At 41.1% G+C, this 21,285-nt stretch overlaps 1 protein-coding gene across 6 annotated transcripts in view; it reads left to right on the top strand.

Annotated features, from left to right (window-relative positions):
- The window catches only part of PRR5L (proline rich 5 like), a 190,504-nt gene that overhangs the window by 21,670 nt on the left and 147,549 nt on the right, over positions 1–21,285 (top strand). For 3 of the 6 annotated variants that reach the window (XR_009187588.1, XM_071218095.1, XM_058305561.2), the window contains exon 2: positions 20,909–21,047. The exons of the other annotated variants lie outside the window; for them this stretch is intronic. The gene's annotated coding sequence lies outside the window, so the exon portion shown is untranslated. The remainder of the gene's footprint in view (positions 1–20,908; positions 21,048–21,285) is intronic. 6 annotated transcript variants of the gene reach the window in all.

The following is a 21,285-nucleotide window of genomic DNA, read 5'->3' as shown; positions in this document are numbered from 1 at the left end:
AAACCTGAACAGAAGCAGAGTTTCCCTAGCCAACCTATAGACTTGTGAGCAAGAAAAAAAAAAGCTTATTTTTGCATGTTACTGAGTTATTATCTTGCAACAGGATTGCAGCAATAGCTAACTGATAAAGGTGATATTTTTAGGTGTTGCCCAAAGGGTACATAGAGATGGTGTCGCAGACCTGTAGGACCAGCTATTAAAACAGGCCCCATCAAAGTGGCACCTGGAATAGACAGTACGGAGTGTAGTAGCTCAGGGAGGGAATGAACTAGAAATGTTTTGGGGAGTTTCTTAAAACAGCCCAAGTTCTAAGAATTTTCTCTAAACTGTTCTCTGACCCATTCTCCCCAAAACAAGCTTTGTGGCCAAGAAATTGCTAAACTGTATGTTTCACCATCAATACTCAAATGTAGTGTAATGTAGAGGAAAGAGCACTAGACATGATGTGGTTTTATACCACAGTTCAGCTCATGTCTAGTCTTTGAATAGTCATTTAATCTCTCTGAACCCCAATTCCCACATCTGTAAATTGGGAGTGGCTGAGGGAATAACACGATTATATATATCTATGGTTTTCAAAGTTTACTTTTAGTGGATGGGATTTTTTTTCAAACAAAATTAATATAGAAAATTGATAACTACATACCCCAGCTTAAATATTCATTATTGGGTGCCAAGTCTTTCATTGTTGGCAGAACCTTGCAGGTACCTTACTCCCTGCAGCCCAGTTTGAAAACACAACTGAAATAGAACAATCATTCCCCAAATATCAGTGAAATTGCTAACCTACGTGTGGTAGTGGTAATGATGATGGTGGTTGTGGTATCTGATTTCAAAAGTCCTCAAAAGTTTCCCCTGCCTTCTTTTTCTCTCAAATCTCTCCCACTGACTGTGGTCTGAAAGCTGCAGTGTAAGGCTTGTGTGTGTGTGTGTGTGTGTGTGTGTGTTTATGTGTTTCAGCACACTTTTCAGCTTAAAGGGAAGAAGAGACTTAACAACACTCAACAAGTCAGCCTTCATTAAAACATGGTCACTTCTATATCTGTGTATTGTCAAAGCCTATTCAGTCACTGATGGTTATCCCTCCAGTTTCAGGGCTTTTTGTCAACTCCATGTCATTAGTTGAGCAGAGCAATTTACAGTCCTGACCTGGGAGTCTGTTGCATCCTCTCAACATCCTCTATAACTTGACATAATGTGGGGCTTCTTTACTCTAACATGCTCCAAATTGTGCCCCACTTTCCTCTGCCCCCTAGGACACTTTTAGTTCACAAGCCTATTTGACAGCATGACAGCATAACAATAAATGCATTGAGTTGTTACAAAAATAGATTCGTAACAACCTTTGGTCATAATTTGCCTGCACACCTGTAAATATTGTCTGTGTGTCCAGACCACTGTTTCAGAACTGTTGCTTAAAGATATTTCTTCTTTTAAAACCACTCTCCTGGGCCCTATCAGTCACTTAAAAGTCAATGAGAATGAGTTTGTAGCAGTTTGATATGGTTCATGAATTCCAAAAATAGATATTGGATTATGTTTGTAAACTGATATGTCCCTGGGCATGATTAAATTATGATTAAGGCTTTGATTGGGCCACCTCAGTAGGGTGTGGAGTCTCCACCCCTTGGTGATTAGGGACTCACAGATAAAAGACAAGGCAAAGAATAGAGTTGGAGTTTTAATGCTGGAGTCTTGAGCTGGAGACCTGGGAAGTAAGCACACAGAGGAGCTTGGTTCTGAGGAAAGAGAGAAGGCACCTGGAGGAGAAAAAATCATTTGCCTAATGCTCTACAGCTGGCCTTGTGGAGATAACAGAGCAGCTGAGCCTGGAGAGAGGCAAGCCGGGGGAAGGAAGAAACCCAGGACGCCTGAACCCTTACAGACGTAAGCAGCCGTCTTGTTCCAGCATGTGGCAATAGACTTCAGTGAGGGAAGTAATTTATACTTTATGGCCTGGTAACCATAAGCTTCTCCCCCAAATAAATACCCTTTATAAAAAGCAACCAATTTCTGGTATTTTGCATCAGCACCCCTTTGGCTGACTAATACAAAGTTCATCTGAGCCCACCTAGAGAGTAAGATGAGGGCAAAGAGGGAGTGTTTTAGTTTGGGTTCCCATAGGAGCACACCCTGAGACAAGGATTAAAGTACAAGTAGTTTATTTGGAAGGTGAAGGAAACACAGTTATGAGAATAGGAATGTGAGAAAGGCAAGAGAAAGTAGCCCATAAAGGGTGTCTTGTCAAGAGAACTACCACTGCCTGTGACTAAAACCAAAATCCTGCTAGAGAACTCTAGGAGCTAGTACAGAGCATGCACCTCAGAGTGCGGGGAAAAAAGAGTTTGGATTGTATTTGAACTTTGTATGACCTGTTCCTTATTGTAGATGTTGCAGTTGTTCCCTATTACTGTAGATGATGTTACAGTTCTGATAGCAAACAGCTGCTTGGTAGTTTCCAATAAAAATGATGTAGAAACTAGGCTTGAGGCTCTCAGTTCCAGAAGCTGTGAGTCCCCTGGTCCCATCTTTATTTCCTTTCTTGTGTCTTTCTTTCTGACCCTTATTCTGTAAAGTTCTGCACCACCTTCCCTTTGAGCCAACCTATTGCTGAGCTGATCTCAACAACTGACACCCAATGTGGGGCCCAAAGGGAAGCTCAGCAACTGGCACCTGAACAGGGACTTGAAGGGAAGAAGGATCGCTTTAGCAAAACTAAAGTGGTTTTGATGGCACAGAGCCCCGAGTGGTTTGGAAAGCCTTTGAAGTCCTCGAGGGTTTGCTTGTATTTCCCCAGGAGACAGAGAATGTCCTGTGTGGGTACCAGCTCATTGGATAAAGCCATACCATGAATACAAAGAGACAAGGAAAGTTCCTGTGGAACCCAGATGGAGAGATGGAGGCTGGAAACTGCATGGCTGGGTCTCATTCTGAAGATTAGAATGGCTTTACATCAAAGTATCTAAACCTCAGAACTTGTTCAAGCATGACATCATAAAGCAAGTATGACTTGGGGACAGAAAGAGATTAAGAAAGAAATTGAGAGGAGGAAAACTGGAAAAGAAATGCTGAATTATAAAAGGAAGCAGTAAAGAAATTCTAGGTTAATAGATTTGGAACTGCTTTTGTGTTTGTCTGTTTGTTCACTATCAGTGTGTGTATTGTAATTGTTTCAGTGTGTGTGAAAAAGAAAGAAAGAGAGAGAAAATAAAGATGGGACCAGGGGACTCACAGCTTCTGGAACTGAGAGCCTCAATCCTAGTTTTCACATGGTATTTATTGGAAACTACCGAGCAGCTGTTTGCTATCAGAACTGTAACATCATCTACAGTAATAGGGAACAACTGCAACATCTACAATAAGGAACAGGTCATACAAAGTTCAAATACAATCTAAACTCTTTTTCCCACATCAGAGTTTCCCACCCAAGGGGAGAGGGAGCTGGAGTAGTTACATACTAATTCCCTTTCTTGCTGGGTAAGAGCTGCTCCCAAGGGCACCAATTCTCTGATTCTTCCAGTCTGCCTTGATTATGGGCAAAGTGGACCTTGGTGGCCAGAGAAAGTCCTCATGCAAAGAGATGCAGATGCTGGCCATTGCAAGTCAGGCCAGTGTACTCTGAAATGGTCCTAAGTGTGGGATGCTCACAGTGTCAACTACAGGGCAGGGGAGGCGAGAGCTTGAGAATGCAAGAGTTTAAGGAAGGCAAGGATGAGAAGATAAATTAAAGGGCATCTGAGGTTTCCTAATTCTCATTTTTATTTAGTCCTAGTCTAGTCCCAAGGTGTGGCTGTTCAGCATATTACTTTTATGGAAAATCTTAAAAGGGTAGGAGAAGATGTTGAGACAGTGACCATGGGAGTTGCTGAGAGCAGGGAAAGGGAAGAAGAGGTATGATGTGGGAGCATTTTCAGGACTTGGAGTTGTCCTGAATGACATTGCAGGGACAGATGCAGGACAGTATATATTCTGCCATGACCCACTGAATGGACTGGGAAAGAGTGTAAACTACAATATAAACTATAATCCATGCAGTGTAGCAGTGCTCCAAAATATATTCACCAAATGCAATGAATGTGCCACAATGATGAAAGTGGTTCTTGATGTGGGAGGAGTGGAGGTGGGTGGGGTGTGGGGTATATGAGAATCTCTTATATTTTTTAATGTAACATTTTTGTGACCCATGTATCTTTAAAAAAAAGACAATTAAGTAAAAAATTTAAAAATTAAAAAGGGGGATAAGAGAAGAAAGAGTACTACCTCTTGGGTGACAAATCTAACACAAACATGACCTTTTCACAATTGCATGCTTGCATTTAGAGCTCTGATGGGTGAGGGCTAGAGTGTATTAGTGAAGAGGACTGATGCTTGGCCCCTAATTAACTCAGCCTACCTGCTGGGCCTCCTTGAGTTAGTAGGCTATGCTGGGTTTAATTTTTATCTTGGCCTAATAATCCCTCTGAAAAATTTGAGGAAGTAAAATTTGAGGTAAAATTTGAGGAAGGTTGAATCATGTTCTTGAAAACTCTAAAACATGAAGCAACAATGCTCTATGAACAGATTACCTTAGTTCCAGATGTTGCCAGATGTTTCTTCCAGAGAAGAAATTGAATCTCTGGGAAAAGGTGGACTTTGCAGGCTCTCCTGGCACAATGAGGTCTTCTAAAGGCACTTTTGCTGAGGGTGTTTTGCTACCTTTGCTCTGATAGCTTTTAGTAGTGGGAATTTGGGGATGCCCATCCAGCCACTTCCTTCTCTCTGTGTTCTAACCAATGAGACACAAAGAGTCAAAATATCAACTTATTTTTGGCTCTCTGGTGAGGGTTGGAATGGAGTATTTGGCTTAAAAGTAAGACCAAGATGGAGCTTCCTTGGTATCCCTCCTTGAATTGATGGTGGTTTCCCCAGTGACAAGTCAACCTGATTTTTCTACCAGTCATGGGGGGTGGGGAGAGAAGCGGCACACAGGCCCTGTTTGCATTGCTTACTACATGGAGCCAGAGGTGTAGGGTAGGCTGTCCATGCTCTGGAGCAGGTGGTCCTGGAGCCAAAGAGAGGAACACAGGCTCGCTGGCTGGCATTTCCATGTAGTGACCCCACTTAGGTTTCGTGATGTTGTGGAGGTTGTGCTCTCTCCTTTTTCATCAGTTGGCTAAGTCATTCCTCCTCTCCCAAGAGAAATGTGAGAGGGTGGAGAAAGGAGCAGAGGTGTTGGTAGACGCTGCCTTCCTTTTGAATGAGCTTAGCCAGGAATGTTGGAAGAGGAAGACAATGGTTCCTCCCTAAGAGGGTATATCTTGGAACTGTGACTGGTGGGGCTGGGTACCTAGGGTCTTCTCACAACTGGGTCTTCCCCAGCAGCAACTTCTATTGCCATCTAGCATTTTTTTAAAAAAGGTGTGTGGGACTGTGTGCAATCCTCCTATCCCATAATATAGAGAGAGCTCCTAGAAATCAGTAAGAAAAAAGCAAGTTAGAAAAAAATGGGCAAAGGTCACACACAATTCACATGGAAGCAAGGGCAAATGATCCTTAAATATGTGGAAAGATGCTTAACCTCACTCATAAAGGGGGAGTTGCAAATTAAAACATTGCTGAGGTACTACTTCCACCTACCAGATGGGCAAAAATCCAAGCATCTGCTAAAACATCACTGGCAGGTCTGCAAAGGATCAAGTGCTTTCACAATTGTGCAGGAGGGTGAGTTGGTGCAGACCCTGGGGAGGGAGGGCAGTTTGGTGACATCTATCAAAACTACAGTTCATATACTCTTTGACCAACAGCTCCACTTTGGGGAACTTATCCTACAGTTATACTTGCACCCATGCAAAATTATGCCTGTGTGAGGTTATTCATTGCAGCAGTGATTTTTTAATAATAAAAATTTGGAGACCATCAGAATATTCATTAATGGGGGGTTAAATTATGGTCCATCCATGGAATGCCATACTTTGCAGTTATAAAAAGAATGAAGATGCTCTAAGTAGTCACACTGCAAGACCTCTGAGAAAATGGACAGAAGTGAAGGAGGAGAGCAAATGTTTGCAGTGTCTTATACATACATAAGGAAATTTGGGTAAGTATAACTAAAAATGATAATATGTAGAGTTGGGGATCAGGAAAGGGTGGATGGGGCTTGGGTAGGACAGAGACTTTTCCCTAAGTATCTTTTTTTTGGAAACGTATAAATATATTACTTGTATATATCTAGACATATAGAGAAAGACTCAAAGAGGGTAGTGTAGCAGTTTGATATAGTTATGAATTCCAAAAAGAGATACTGGATTATGCTTGTAATCTGGTCTGTACCTGGGTGTGATTAAGTTATGACTAGGGCTTTGATTGGGCCACGTCATTAGGCTGTTGAGTCCCTACTCCCATGGCAAAGGACAGAGTTGGGGTTTCTTAACGTTGGAGTTTTGATGTTGGAGTTTAATGCTGAAGTCTTAAGCTGAAGCCCCAGGAAGTAAGCACATGAGGAAAGAGAAGCAAGTCCCGGGAAGAGAGGAACCCTGAACCCAGAGAGAAGCGAGACCCTGAAAAGGAGGAACCCAGGAAGCCTGAACCCTCATAGACACTGGCAGACATCTTGCTCCAACATGTGAAAATAGACTTTGGTAAAGGAAGTAACTTATGCTTAATGGCCTGGTATCTGTAAGCTCCTACCCCAAATAAATACCCTTTATAAAAACCAACCAATTTCTGGTATTTTGCATCAGCACCCCTTTGGCTGACTAATACAGGGAGGGACACAGATGGAATCTCAGAGGGGTTTGGCCCTTGAATCATAAGTTTTCTGCCTGTTGCTTATCCTGACTTTGGGGAAGGGAAGAGGAATAGGATATGTAGGAAAAGATGAGAAGGTTCAAGTGGAAGAAGTCAGGAGGGGGCACTCTGAACATGGAGAGTGCCATCTCCATCTGCTGAATACATCTGCTGAGTTGGTGTGCTCCTTATATTTCTTTCATCAGGTATGCTTTACACCAAGTAAGAGATCAAAAATACGACTGTTAAGGTCTGAGCCAGCCTATACAGAGTGCTGCATAGCATCTGTTGGGCCAACTCTTCATTGCCCGCCTTTGGCTGGCAGTAGAGAGTAGTGGTTAGAATGCCTGGGCTCTGGCTTCAGAATAGACCTATGTTCAAGTCCTGGCTCCACCATTTGCTAGATATGTGAGCTTAGGTATCCTACTCAGCCTCTCTGTGCCTCTTTACTTGTAAAACTGGAAAAATGCTAGTACCCACCTCGCTGTTTTGAAGTGTAACATACAGAATGTCTGGCCCGTTACAGAAGCTCTGGCATTTATTTCTCCTAGACTAGTTTAGTAGTTTATCCTTGTGCTCAGAAGCACAGAACCTGATTCTTTGCACTGAAAGAGCAGAGGCCACGTTTTCTCGGCTGGGCAGGACAGCCTGCCCCTTCCTGAGGTGGCTGGTGGGTGCGGTGGCTGTGTTTCCATTCCCGCTTCTAAGGGCCCAGTGTGGGCTCTGCAGAGCCGCTTCTCTGCTGGCAGCCGTGTCCCCTAGGATTCCAGCGGCCACGCCAGATGTTGGTGTGCAGCTGTGCTCGCAGAACACCCTATCAGCATTTATTTCCTGTGTAATTGCAAAGCGAACGGCTTAATGTCGTTGTGAAAATGACTCTAAAATTTAATGGATCCTCTAATAGGAAAACCCTCCTCCCACCTCCCAAACATACGAAATCGTTAGTTCTCAGTCTTCTTTCTGCCTGTGGAAAGAAGTGTTGGACTCAGCCGATATCCTTGTGGAGAAATTTACTTGGAGATCCATTTGTGGTTCTTGGTTGGGGGAGAGAAAGTGAAGCAGGTGTCAGCCATCTTAATGGGGATTTCCCATTCATATTGTTCTGTTTCTAGCTCCGCCTTGGGAAAGAAGTCTTAAAGTGCAACAATGGTCAGGGTTCAAAGAGTAAGTAAGCTTCAGGTTTTCAAAATATTGACTACATTGAAGGTCGTTTTGTCCTGGTCTCCCTGTTCTGACAAGAGGCAGGGTTCCCTTTGTTGCGTTGCCAAGTGTTTTGTCCTTTAGAAGCAGCAGGCGAGCCCGGGACAGACAAGGCTGCCCCTCAGATGTAACCAGGCAGGGGACATGTGCTGGGAGCAGGGTGGGGTCCTCTCTACCTGGACATCTGGGTTGTGAGACCAAGTTCATCCCCAATGCCTTTTCCTGTATGAAAAAGCCAGTACCTCAAAATAAGGCCCAGTCAGAGCCTAGCAACTGCCGGTCTCAAGAGCATCATCGGTCCTTTCTGCATCACTGGGTAAATCTATCTTGAAGAAGAATGCTAGGGCATGGACATTGTCACCTTGGGAACTAGAGTTCGGAGGTTAGAGGGGCCTGTGATTGCTGCTATGACTACAACCCCCTTGCTCACTCTACTCAAGACAGCATTCATGAGGCAGCGTGGTGCAGGGGCTAAGATTATGGGCTCTAGGGAGTCGATGTGGCTCAAGCAGTTGAGTGCCCACTTCCCACATGGGCAGTCACAGGTTCAGTCCCTGGTGCCTCCTAAAAACAAACAATAAGCAAACAAATGAAAAAACCAACCCAGGGCAGCTGATGTGATTCAGTGGTTGAGTGCCAGCTTCCCACATACGAGGTCACAGGTTCATTCCCTGGCCCCAGTACCTTAAAAAAAAAGGATTATGGGCTCTGCTATCAGGGTACTGGATTCAAGCTCTAGCTCTGTGGTTTCTGACCCCGTTTCTCATCTGTAACATGGTGATCATAATAGTACCAATTTCAAACACTTGTGAGGGTTAAAATGCACAAAGTGCCTGTTTCCTAGTAAGGACTAGAGAAGCTGAGTCTTGCAATGCCCTGAGATGAGCCATTTTTCTCATTTGGCATCTGGTCCTGAAGCATTCTGAGTTCAGGGGAATCATGTGGTTGGCAGGAAGGAGTTGAAATAGGCTGCGCGTGAATTGTCTATGTGACTTGGAGGAGATGTGGCCTGGCCCTCTGACCTTGGGCTCCTGTGTCTGTGTGAGCAGTCTGTTATTGCCTTGCAACAGGTCAGCTCGCAGGGCCTCATCGATTTGCCCTAAAAGAATCTCCTCACACATCCATAAGCAAGGTGGACTTTCCTGACAATATTCTGGTGACGTCTGAGGAGGGGATGACAGGAGGTATGTTGTGTGCACACATGCACACACACACTCACGTGTACCCAAATACACAGTTATATATACACACACACACACACATACCATGGTGAGCAACTTAACAAACTCTCTTAGGATTCTCCTTTCCAAAGTCCCTGCTGGGCTGCACTTTAAAGGCTTGCCCCTATGACCTTCTCCCCACACCAGCCACCAGTGTTGCTCTCTCTGCCTCTTAGGAACTTCAAATTCCTTCCTCTTTTTCATAAGCAGAGCTGTTTGCCGCTGTCCCAGCTCAAGCCAGCAATCTTGCATAATCAGTCATCACTGCCCAACATCTCCATCTTTTTTTTTTTTTTTAATTTTTTTATTTTTTATTGGCTTTGTAATAATATTACATTAAAAATATATATGTGAGGTCCCATTCAACCCCACCCCCCCACCCCCCCTCTCCCCCCCCCAACAACACTCGTTCCCATCATCATGACACATCCATTGGATTTGGTAAGTACATCTTTGGGCACCTCTGCACCTCATATACATTGGTTCACATCATGGCCCATACTCTCCTCTATTCCATCACAACATCTCCATCTTGATTCGTTTGGTGGCTCAAAATGGCACTTTCCTGAACAGATCTCAAAGCATTTTGCAGACATCTAAATGCCCATTCTCCTACAATTCCCTGTGTAATTGCAGCACCTTTATGAGCACCTACCATTGTTATCTGACGACTCAGTGACTGTGGACACATTCTTTTATCCAAGACTCAGATAGTGATAACAATGGGGGATTGTTGGGAAAACAAAGTGAAATGGCTCATGCAAAATACAAGCACTTGTGGTGTGTAATGGGAGTGAAATATGTGCTTTTTGAATAAATAAATAGCTTGATCCCTTACAAAGCATGGTGCACGTATATACAAGGGACCAGGGGCACAAAGGTGAAAACAGTCAATTCTGTGTCCATGGTGTTGGGACCTTTTGTAAATTACTTCATCACTGTAAACATCAGTTTTCTCCAGTATCCCAAGTAAATCCCCAATAAAATGGGGATAATAATAGTACCTATTTATATGGCTGCCAGGAAGATTATACATAATAATGCATGTAAAAACAAAGCATAATACAATTTAAGTATTTACAAAACCTTAGTTATTAAAAGCTTATGTTTTGAATTGAAGTAAATAACATCGGAAAGTATATTCACCTCCTTTTCTAGTTTAAATTTCAAATTGCAAAGGTTGGATGTACTTAGGAAATTCCAATGTTATTTTACTGAAAGCTTTAGTCAAGTCAGAAATTATTTAATTTAGGCATATAGCTTTGGCAGTAGAAATTTTAATGGCTACACAATTCATAAATTTACTAATGGTTCTCTCTTGATATCCAGTTCAGGAAATTTCAGCCCCTTTTGGGGCTGTTAGCTTTGTAGTTATGTTCTTTCATCAGCAACACATTAAGAATTAATTTTGGGTACCAGCTAATAGCCCAGCACTCCTGGCCAGTGTTCCCTTTGATTTTGTGTAAGTTGTGAGCAATTGGCCATGTTGCACGAACAACTAGTTATGAAGATGGAATATACGTGAGCAGAGTTTAGAGTTGAGATCAAATAAAGCCTGCAACAAATTTAACATGACATTGTAAAGGACATACAGAATCCATACTTTGCTGTGTGGTAATTAGACGTAAATGCAGTTCACACAGATGACTGTAATGACCTAGCCCCAAACAAGTCCTAGGATTAGCTACCAGAGGAAGGTGGGTGCATAAAGCAGCTTTGGGGCCCTTTTGAAAACTTCTGGACCCAGGGCACCCAGATGTCTCTCTTCTGGAAAGAAGGGTACATGGGACCTGGGCGACCGGGGGCCTATTGTTCAAGGCCGGGATAGAGTGACGGCAGCCTCCCCCTGAGCCTTAGATCAGACCGAGTGAAAAGGGTCAGCAAACTTTTTCCATAAAGGGCCAGATAGAAAATATCTTGGGCACTGAGGGCCCTATGGTCCGTCAGTCATTACTGTTTGACTCCATCATTGTAGGTGAAAGCAGCCATAGACAATACATAAACAAAAGAGTGTGGCCATGTTCCAATAAAACTTTATTTACAGTTATAGCCCATGGTCTATAGACTCCAGCTTGCTCCAAAGGCTCAGGCTTTAAATGGGAAACTAGAGAAAAGGGGAAACCAAGTCAACACTTTCCTGAAGCAGGCTAGCATCTATGTTGATGGATGAAATAAGGGTGTGGGAAATTGGAGAACAGGGAAGCTCCAAATATTCTTTTTTACCCCTTCCTATATAGGGCTCGCTTTCTTTAATGAAGACAAGCCAGCTAGGGAATTGGTACAGCATAGTGGAGAAGAGTGTGGGGTCAGGTTTAAACCCCAGATCTCTCCCTATTTAGCTGTGTGCACTCGGGCAAATTATTCTGCCTCTCTGAACCCATTTGTAAAACTGGAACGATAGAATCTGCTTCATAGAGTTGTAACGATTAAACGGACTTTTTAAATGTAAATTTCTTAGCTCTCACTAAATGGTAGGGATAATGTGTCTATATATGGTATTTTGATAATGTGTCTATATATGGTATTTTGGGGGGAATTTAAGGAAGGTTCAAAGTAATTTTGCCCTTTGGGGATTTTTCACCTTTCATGCAGACTTTAGAACTCAACTTCCCCTAAGCTGGATCTGTGTTCAGTGTTATTTGACTAGTTCCATAATAAACCTGAGAGTAGAATTTCTGGACCTTAGAGTGGGTATATTCAGCTTTAATAGACACTAAACTGCTCAATAGCTAAAACCACATCCTAATCTTAGTATTAAAACTATTTCCAAAATGGCTATACCACTTTGCACTCCCATTGGCAGTGTTACGAGATTTCCAGTTTTTCTACAACTAGCCTGGTATTGTCAGTCTTTTTGATTTTACCATCTGGTTTCTGGTGACTTTAACTAGCATTTTTCTGAGGACTGCACATTTTCATATGTGTATTGACCATACGGATATCTTTTTTGTGTAGTGCCTGTTCAAGTGCCCCACTTACTGACTTGTAGAAATTCTCTATATATTGTGGATATGAGAATTTTAGCTATTATAGGTATTTTCTGATAAACGGAAGTCCCTGATGTTAGTATAGTTCAATTTATATTTTAAAGTAATTTTTTAAAGCAAATGGTTTAAGAAAATTATTTGATATTATTTATTCCTTATTGCTTGCAATATTTAAAATGGCCATTAAATACACACTGGTTGATAATTGCTGGATTACCTGGCTAATTTCTTTCCAACCCTGAAATTTGGTGAATACATCCAGCCCTGCCAGTTGGTGTTCATTCAGGCTTATTGACAACACACCTGAGAAGGATGGCTATGTTAAATATTGTCATATGTCATATGAACCATATGTATAGCTTAGTGTGATTCAGTTCAGTTTACTTGTCTAACATCTAACTCAGACCTGCTAAAAGATTAAGAATTTAAAGTGAGTGTCCTTGGATCAGAAAGGAATTACAGAGAGGAAATCTTGGAGTTAGAAGCCTGCACTAGGACAGGATTTCAGGTGAAATGCAAGTGGTACAGCAAGGTAGAGGTTTGGGCAGGCATAGGATATAGGGGAGGGTCCTGGATACCTGGAAAGGTGAAGAGAAATGAAGGGGGTATGAGTAAAGGATAGAAGAAAGGAAAGGAAGCATAATTTGGAGTTTTAGAACTTTCTGGTAAAAACTGGAGCAAAAATGTTCAGGAAAACCAGCTTTCCTCAGAGCATGCCTCCATAAACACCTTCTTTTGTTATATTTGAGCTTCTTCCATTTGCTACCCAATTGATATTCTTTTACTGCCTCTTCCCCCAGCTTCGTTCCCTTTCTTCATCTAGGCTAGTGCTTGACCCAACTTCTGGACTCCATAAACTAGCTGAGCTGGCACATAAAATTAACCATCGCACATCATATACTGGCAATCTCTAGCAGCTTTCCATTCTTCGCTCATGAAAATCAAATGGCTAAAGCAGTTGTAGACAGCAAACTCCACTGTTCACAGGAAGAGAAGAAATCTATTCTAGTACGCCCTCTCAATGGCCCAAATTGTGTCACTTGACTGAGGGTCTCAGATAGTCTGAATCCAACGTGGACCTGAGTATGGAGTCAGTCCCATCCAACCTACATAGCTGAGAACAAAGGAGTGAATTCCCCAATAATAGTAAGAGTGTTGGTGCTGGGGAGTATCAAGCAATTATAGCTAATTGCAAAGGAGTTGGACCATCAGGGAAGATTTAGATACATGAAACAGCTAAGTGGTTAAGGTGATAAAAGGTTACCAAAGTGCAGCCTCTTGAGGTAACTGTTAGGGTTCAGGAACCCTGGCTAGACTGTGGCTCCAAGACATCACAGTTAAATTATCCAAACTTTCTGAATCTCAGATTCCTTATCTGTCAAGGATGAAAATGATTCTAAACCTCTTGTTAGAGGAGTAAATGAAAGGATATTTTCAGAAAGGCATTGGACAACATAAAATATATATTTATTTCCTCAAAAAGTTAAACAGAATTGCCATATGACCCAGAAATTCTATTCCTAGATACATGGGAGGAATAAATGGAAGAAAATGTCATGGTACAAACAAGACAATAGATCCTACAGTGATGAAAGGCAAAACATCTAAAAAACTTTTAAAATATTTTTTCATTATTTTTTATTATCCCAAAAATATTTTTAAATTTAATCTTTTAAAAACTTTTTTGGATTTTATCTCTTAATTCTAAAACTATCGTTATTTCATTTTCTTATTAATTGTATTTGGCTATTTTATGGGCTTCATTTTTAAAGAGATTTTGGATCACAGAAGGGTTACAACTGTGGCAGGGGAGGATCATTGATGAGACTGTCAGTGATGGGAAACACATGGGAGGAAGCTCACCTGAATATATATATAAGGCATATAAATTTGTTCAAATGTTCATGGAGCATTGTCACGGTGAGTGGAGATTCACACAATAACTGAAAGAATATCAAATTCCTATCCTGGGGAACTCTGCCACATAGCTAATGGAACAACAAGAATCCCCCAAGTACAGGGGCAACAACTAGTGAAGGAGGATGGTTCATTGACAGGCCCATGATATTGATGACTGTGTTCATGAACTCTCAAAATTGAAACTTAGTCTAGTATTATACGGTGCATAAGAGTTACCTCCTAAGAGCTTCCTTGCTGCTCAAATGTAGCCCTTCTCTAAGCTGAACTCAGCAGATAAATAAATTACCATCCCCTCAGTGTGGGACATGATTCCTGGGGATGAGCCTCCATGGCACCAAGGTGTTACCACCAAGCACCACATAGCAATGTAACTGGAAAAAGACCTTGACCAAAAGCGAAAAGGTAAAGACAAATGAGTTTATATGGCTAAGAGACTTCAAAGTGAGTTGGGAGGTCATTCCAGAGGTTATGATTATGCACATCTCAGCAGGATCTCATTGACTGCCAAAGTAGATACTACTCCAAATAGCAGAGCTCCTGAGGGCTCTGGAAACATCCAGACACTATATTCAGGGCAGATAGCTCAGAAGTTTGGTCCCTTGCCAGTGGGCCCAACTTTGGAATTTATGCTCCCCAGTGTGACAGAGGCAGACTCAGTTGTGATTTACCTACACATGGCTTTTCTGTCCTAATTGAACCTATAATTAGTACTAGAGTTGGTATGTGAACATCCAAGAGACTTAAATCTTTGGGCTGTCCTTGTGCCAGCTGAGCCCTGAAATCTCAACAGAGTTGCAACACTTACTCTCCAGTTCTTTGGTCTCACCCAGGACAACTAACAAGGAGGTAATGATGGACAACCACTATATCAAGGTACTGAGAAAAAGTCTCCAACTGCAAGCAAGAGAGTCCCATCTATCTGACCTATGGGATAGAAGCCCCCTCTCAGTTGGAGGTGGAGTGGACATCACCATCCTAGGGTCCTCTGGATTGGGGAACAAACTATGGACTAAAGTAGATGTACTGGTATTCTATTGTAGACTTGTTGTGAGTCTAGCAATGGAACAAATTATATCACTGATGTGGAGGCAGGGACCACTGGAGATCTGAGGGCAGGGAGAGGGAAAAACAGGTGTAATATGGGGGCATTTTTGGGACTTGGGAATTGTCTTGAATGATATTACAATGACATATTCAGGCCATTATATATCTTGTCATAACCTACAGAATTGGGTGGAGAGAGTGTAAACTACAATGTAAACTGTAAACCATGCTTAGTGGCAGTGCTCCAAAATGTGTCCATCAATTGCAATGAATGTACCTCACTAATGAAGGATGTTGTTAATGTGGGAGAGTATGTGTAATGTGGGGAGCAGGGCATGTGGGAATCCCCTATATTTATGTAGCATTTATGTAATCTAAGTATATTTAAAAAATTAAAATAAAAAAAAGAATAAAAAATAAAGAAATATTTATATGAGTGTATGGCATTAGTAATATTAATGACCATAGGATTAAAAATCCTTAAGTCTGCAGTGTTTCCATTTAAAAGTTGCCTTCTGAAGCTACTATTTGTGCAAAATAAAATTTTGGTCAAGCCACCAACCTGCTCATGTGTTGACTATGATAATAATACCACTAATGTCTGTAAGGACTTACTGTGTGCCAGCTGCTATTCTAAGCATTTTTCATGTATTTCATTTAATCTTCAAACAACTCACAAATTAATCACCATTATTATCCCCATTTTACAGATGTGGAAACTAAGTCAAAAAGGGCATAAATAACTTGCCCAGCATCTCTCAGCTGGCAATGGCAGAGCCAAGATTCAGATCTAGGAAGCCTGTCTTGAGAACCTGATCTCTGAACCACCGTATTATCCACGGCTAAGAGTGTGAAATCCACCTCTTCGGAAGTCAAATTATGGAGCCAAATTTACTTATAACCTTTCCTGCAAGAACATATCTAATTAATGCAGAACATCTTAATGGAATCATTGGCAGTGAGAATAAATAGTAAACAGAAGCACATTTTATTACGTTGGTGCTTTTTTTCTGCACTGGCCATTGGTTCTTTAGCTTTGACCTGCGGGTATGTGGACACATCCCAAGGAAAAGCATGTCATTTGTGGGATGATAACCTTTAGATGAGAGAGCCTAAGTCAGAAGGCCAGGATTATAGGCGCAGCTCAGACACGTGCCAGGCGTAACCATTCAGTGTTTCATTTTCTCATTTGTAAAGTAGAAATGGTGAGCATGAGCAGGTGGGCCAAAATCAGGTGATGCTTAGGACTGGCCTTTGAGAGCTGTCAAGGCTATGTAGATTTAAGACATTTATTAATGTTCTTATTAATGATGATCCCAGATGCCATTTAGGCTATCAGTAAATTATGTTCTCCAGGAACAATATTTAATACTTACCTGCATTTCCCCAGGACTGTGCCTTTAAACTTCTTGGGAGTCTGGCCTGCCTTAGTGGCCTGCTTTCTTTCTGAGGTGCCATCTGGATCAGCTGTCAGTATGGAGTGGCTGGGGCACAACTAAGTCAGCATCTACCCTACACTTTACATAGTTCCTTGGGGGGGAATGTGCAGCCTGTATAAGGACAGAGATTTTTAGTCTCTCAGGGACCCGACGCTAGCTTAGCATCACTGCTGGGTTCACCCAAAGGTATAAATCTTGTATTTCCTTAATATGACATGCTGTTTCCTAAATGACCTAGTTGATCAATGATTGTTCTGTAATGATGCTTGTTGAGGTCTTTTATTGTATTTATTTATTTATTTATTGTCATCTAATATCTATTCTTTCTTTTTTTATAACATACCAGTACCTGAGAATTCTATTTTTTTTCATTTGTAAGTGCAGACAATGTACGAATATATGTATTTATTTATTTTTATGTGTTCCTTCCCCCCCATCTAGTCATTTTTACTTGGTAAAATAATTCCCCGTTTTGGTTTGGACTGGTTTATCCCAGTTCTGTGCCAGCAAGAGCCAACCGCTAAATACAAGTTAGATGCTAGACACAGCCATTATTATAAATGGACTTATATAAACTTACAATTAAATAACTTTTATTAAAAACAAAAGTGAAAATGTGCTCAACTCTCATTACTTTCTAATTATTTGACTACATTTTATTAATATCAATGCCCTTTGGGTCATTTACATCTATTTTATCCAGTAATCTGGATTAACTCCCACTCTGGCTCATTTTGCCACAGTTTAACTAAAAACAATATCTTCAAAAGATCTTTTTTACAGTGAGTTCACACCCACAGGGAATGAATTAAGATCAAGAACATGTGTTGTTGGGTACATAATTCAACCCAACACAGTGGTGGAGACATGCTGGGACGCAGGTCCTTTGTCAGAAGGGCTTTTTCTTCCACAAGCACTGCCTTCGATGAGCAGCATATAAAGGGCGCCTGAACATGCTTGACTTTAGGACTCCTCCTTGTCTTAGTGGAATAACCTAGCACCAGGCCCTGTTCTTCTGGTAATAGGCCCCTAGCTTTTCCTAGAGAAATGACCTCTTTCCCCCTGCATGCGGCCTTGTAAGGACAGGTAAACCTCCCTTTCTTGAGCGTGGGACCTGAAATAGAACAATCAGCCTTGGAATCTTTGTTTCCGCCCCATAAAAATGGAGTGTCTCAGCTTCCTAGGGCTGCTGTAACCAAGTGCCACAAACTGGGTGGCTTGAAACAACAAGATGTATTGCCTCACCCTTCTGGAGGCTAGAAATCTGAAACCGACGTGTTGGCAGGGCCATGCGCCCTCTGTTCCCTGCTTCTCTCCTGGCTCCGGGTGGCTTGCTGGCAATCCATGGGGTTCATGAGGCATCCCTCCGTGTCTCTTCCCTTCTTATAAGGGTGCCAGTCATATTGGATTAAGGACCCCCTAATCCATTTTGTCCTCATCTTACCTAATAACATCTTCAAAGACCATATTACCAAATTACATTATGCTCACATTATGAGACCAAGTGTTAGGATATGAACAAATCTTTTAGTGGGACACAGTCCAATCTGTAATATAAAGATATTTATAGAACCTTCTTCATGGGATTGTTGCATGGATCCAACAAGGCATGTGCGTAGGACAGGGCCAGGCAGATGGTGGGTACTCTGCAAGGGACAACTGTTTATAATAATTACTTATGATTGTATTTGGTTTCTAGAAGTAGGTTACTATTAGAAAGTTCCTCATTTTTTTACTGCTGTTATTATGGAATTTGAGTTATTTTCAAAAATAATATTTGGATTTTGATGCTGTTGGTTGCTTATAGTTACTTCTCTAAAATTATAAAAGCAACGTGTCTATTTTTAAGACATTTGATTATAGTAGGATGCTTTTAGTTATAGTAATAGAAAATTCTACTCCAACTGGTTTAAATAAGAAAGGGCAATTATTCACCCATGTAACTGCAAATTCATCTAAGACTTAACCCATCTGTCAACAATATCACAAAAGATTGCTTCCTGCCTCTCCCTACACTCTGACTTCTTCCTCTTCCATGTTTTATAGAAAGAGAAAAAAGGTTTTCTCGGTGGCTCTCTTAGAAAAGAAAGAAAATTTCTTTCTTATAAGCCTCTAGCAAATGTCATTTTAAGCCTTAATTGTCCAAATTAGGTCATGAGCCCATTCTGGAAAGAAATCAGGCCCACAGAGGTTGGCTCTAACGTGTTTAAATTAAACTGGATCCATCTCTGAAGCTGGCTGCCGTTGCTGACACAGCACACCTGAGAATGCAGGAGAGGCGTGACCCAGAGGAGCGGTGACTCCAACCAGGTGGTAGCAGCAGAGCAGCAAGCTGCAGTGACTAACATTCACCACCTCAGTGTGAATCCTCGCATGGCTTCTAGATCCCCAACACCCAAGCCTCCTCCTCAGAGTGGCTGTTTTTTTTGTTTTTTGTTTTTAACCGTCTGTTATATATTTATAGCTCGTAGTTATTCCCCAGACATTCTTTGAAATGAAAAACATTGTTGACTTTTTGAGAGAGATCTTTTCATTCTCTTTTTATAAAAGCAAAAATTGGATTAGAGAGTACCTATTTTCTTGCCTTGTTAAAAAAACCTATTGTGATCGTTTTTTAAGTAAGTAAATATTCTCAAGCAGCACCATTTTTCATGATTGCATAATACACCAGTTTTTTTTTTTGTTTTTTTTTTGAGGTACTGCGCATTGGGGATTGAACCTGGGACCTCATATGTGGGAAGTCGGTACTCAGGCACTGAGCCAAGTTGGTTCCCCTGAGTTGTTTTTTCTTTTGTTTTGCTTGTTGTTTGTTTGTTTTTTTTTGTTTTTAGGAGGCACCAGGAACCGAACCCAGGACTTCCCATGTGAGAAGCAGGCACCCAACTATTTGAGCCACATCCACTCCCCAAGTGTATTCCTTTATCCTAAGTTATTTAACGAATTCCTTACTGATGGAATTGCATGATTGTTTATCATGTCTGGGCATTATAACACCCTCTGGGACAAATATCATTTTTGTGATCTTTACACATATCTGGGATTATTTCCTTAGAATTAATTCCTGTGAATCGATTTTTGAGTAAAAATGTTTACAAAAATGTTCTTTTATTTATTATGAAGAGGTGAACATTTTATTACTTTGGATATGTGTTCCAAATAGCTTTCTAAAAACTTTGCATTAATATATACCACCAACAATGTATACCCTTTTATTTTACTTTTCATTATTGAAAATCTCAAACATGGGTAAAATTAGAACAGTATTGTGAATCCCCATGGACCCATCACCCAGCTTTAATAAATATCCACATTTCGCTGTTGTCGTTTAATTATATGCCCTTCCTCCCCCACTAATGCATACCATTTTTTTCTTTCCTAGTATATTTTGAAGTAAATTCCAGATATCATAACTTTTTACCCATATATATTTTAGTATGCATCTCCAATAAATAAGGACTAAAGAAAAAAACAAAAGACTGAAACCAAAATTATATTATCATACCCAACTAAATTAATAAAAATTCTATGGCATCTTCCAAGACCCAATCCACATTCAATTTTTCCCAAATGAAAAGAAAATTAACAACTGGTTTATTGAAAACCAAACCAGCACTGCATTTGATCTATCTCTTGTCTCTTCGAATCTCTAATGAACCCTCCCCCTCCCCCCCCCCCCCCCCGCCTTTTTTTCTTCATTTCATTTATTTGTAGGCCCTGGGTCTGTCATCTGTCCTCTAGCCCTTCTCAGATTCCCCTGCCTGACTGTACCTGGGGTGTCTTGAACATGCTTCTCCCACCACCAACACCCCTACCTCCTAAATTGGTCATTATTAGAGGCTCAATTAGGTTATTTCAATTACGGTTGCTAAGCTTGTGAAACAACTTTTAAATGTCCCCTGGAAAGGTTGTAATTAGTTAAAGAATCTAAACCATTCTTAAGGGCTCAATTATATGGTAGGGTTTGTAGCTGTTAAAGCCTCACCTAGCTATAGGCAAAAAAATAAACCCTGCTATCCATATCTAGGTGTATTTATTCCCTGAGAGGCCAGTGGAACATGACATATAAAGGTGGAATGACGTCTCGAAGACACAAGTCAAGATGGTGAGGGAAAGATATTCCAATCCATATTTATTTAGTGAATTTTCTAGCTCTGTGCCCCTAGCTGGGCTCACTGGACAAACAGAAGAATAATTGTACTACTAGTAATACAACTAGGTATCACATTAATACCATCTGTGTGACTGTCTGTTTCATTTACCCTCCTAACATTTTGTTTCCTATACTTTCACACAATCCAGGAAAGGTTATTCTTTTTCTTATTTTGCTGACTAGGAAACTGAAGCTTGGCAGGATTAAGAAAGTTGCCCGAAGTCACAGAGCTAGGAAGTGATGGAGGTGGACTTTAATCCTGGACCCATGTGACACTGCAACGTTGTCTTCATATACAAGGCTTGTTTGTCAAAAGACCTGGGTGAGGACTGGCATAATACATTTTCCTGGGCTGTCTGGTTTTAATTGGGATAAGTAATTTTAAAAAGGGATTTTTTGTGTAAAAACAAGTATGGCTAATTTGTGGAGGAGAATACAAAATGTATGAGAAATTTTTTTTTTTTTTTAAAGATTTATTTATTTATTTATTTTCCCCCCCTCCCCTGGTTGTCTGTTCTTGGTGTCTATTTGCTGCGTCTTGTTTCTTTGTCCGCTTCTGT

This window comes from Dasypus novemcinctus, chromosome 10 (genome assembly GCF_030445035.2).
Source record: "Dasypus novemcinctus isolate mDasNov1 chromosome 10, mDasNov1.1.hap2, whole genome shotgun sequence".
NCBI lineage: Eukaryota > Metazoa > Chordata > Mammalia > Cingulata > Dasypodidae > Dasypus > Dasypus novemcinctus.
Note: the sequence above shows the minus strand (reverse complement) of the source record. Positions and strands in the feature narration are given on the sequence as shown.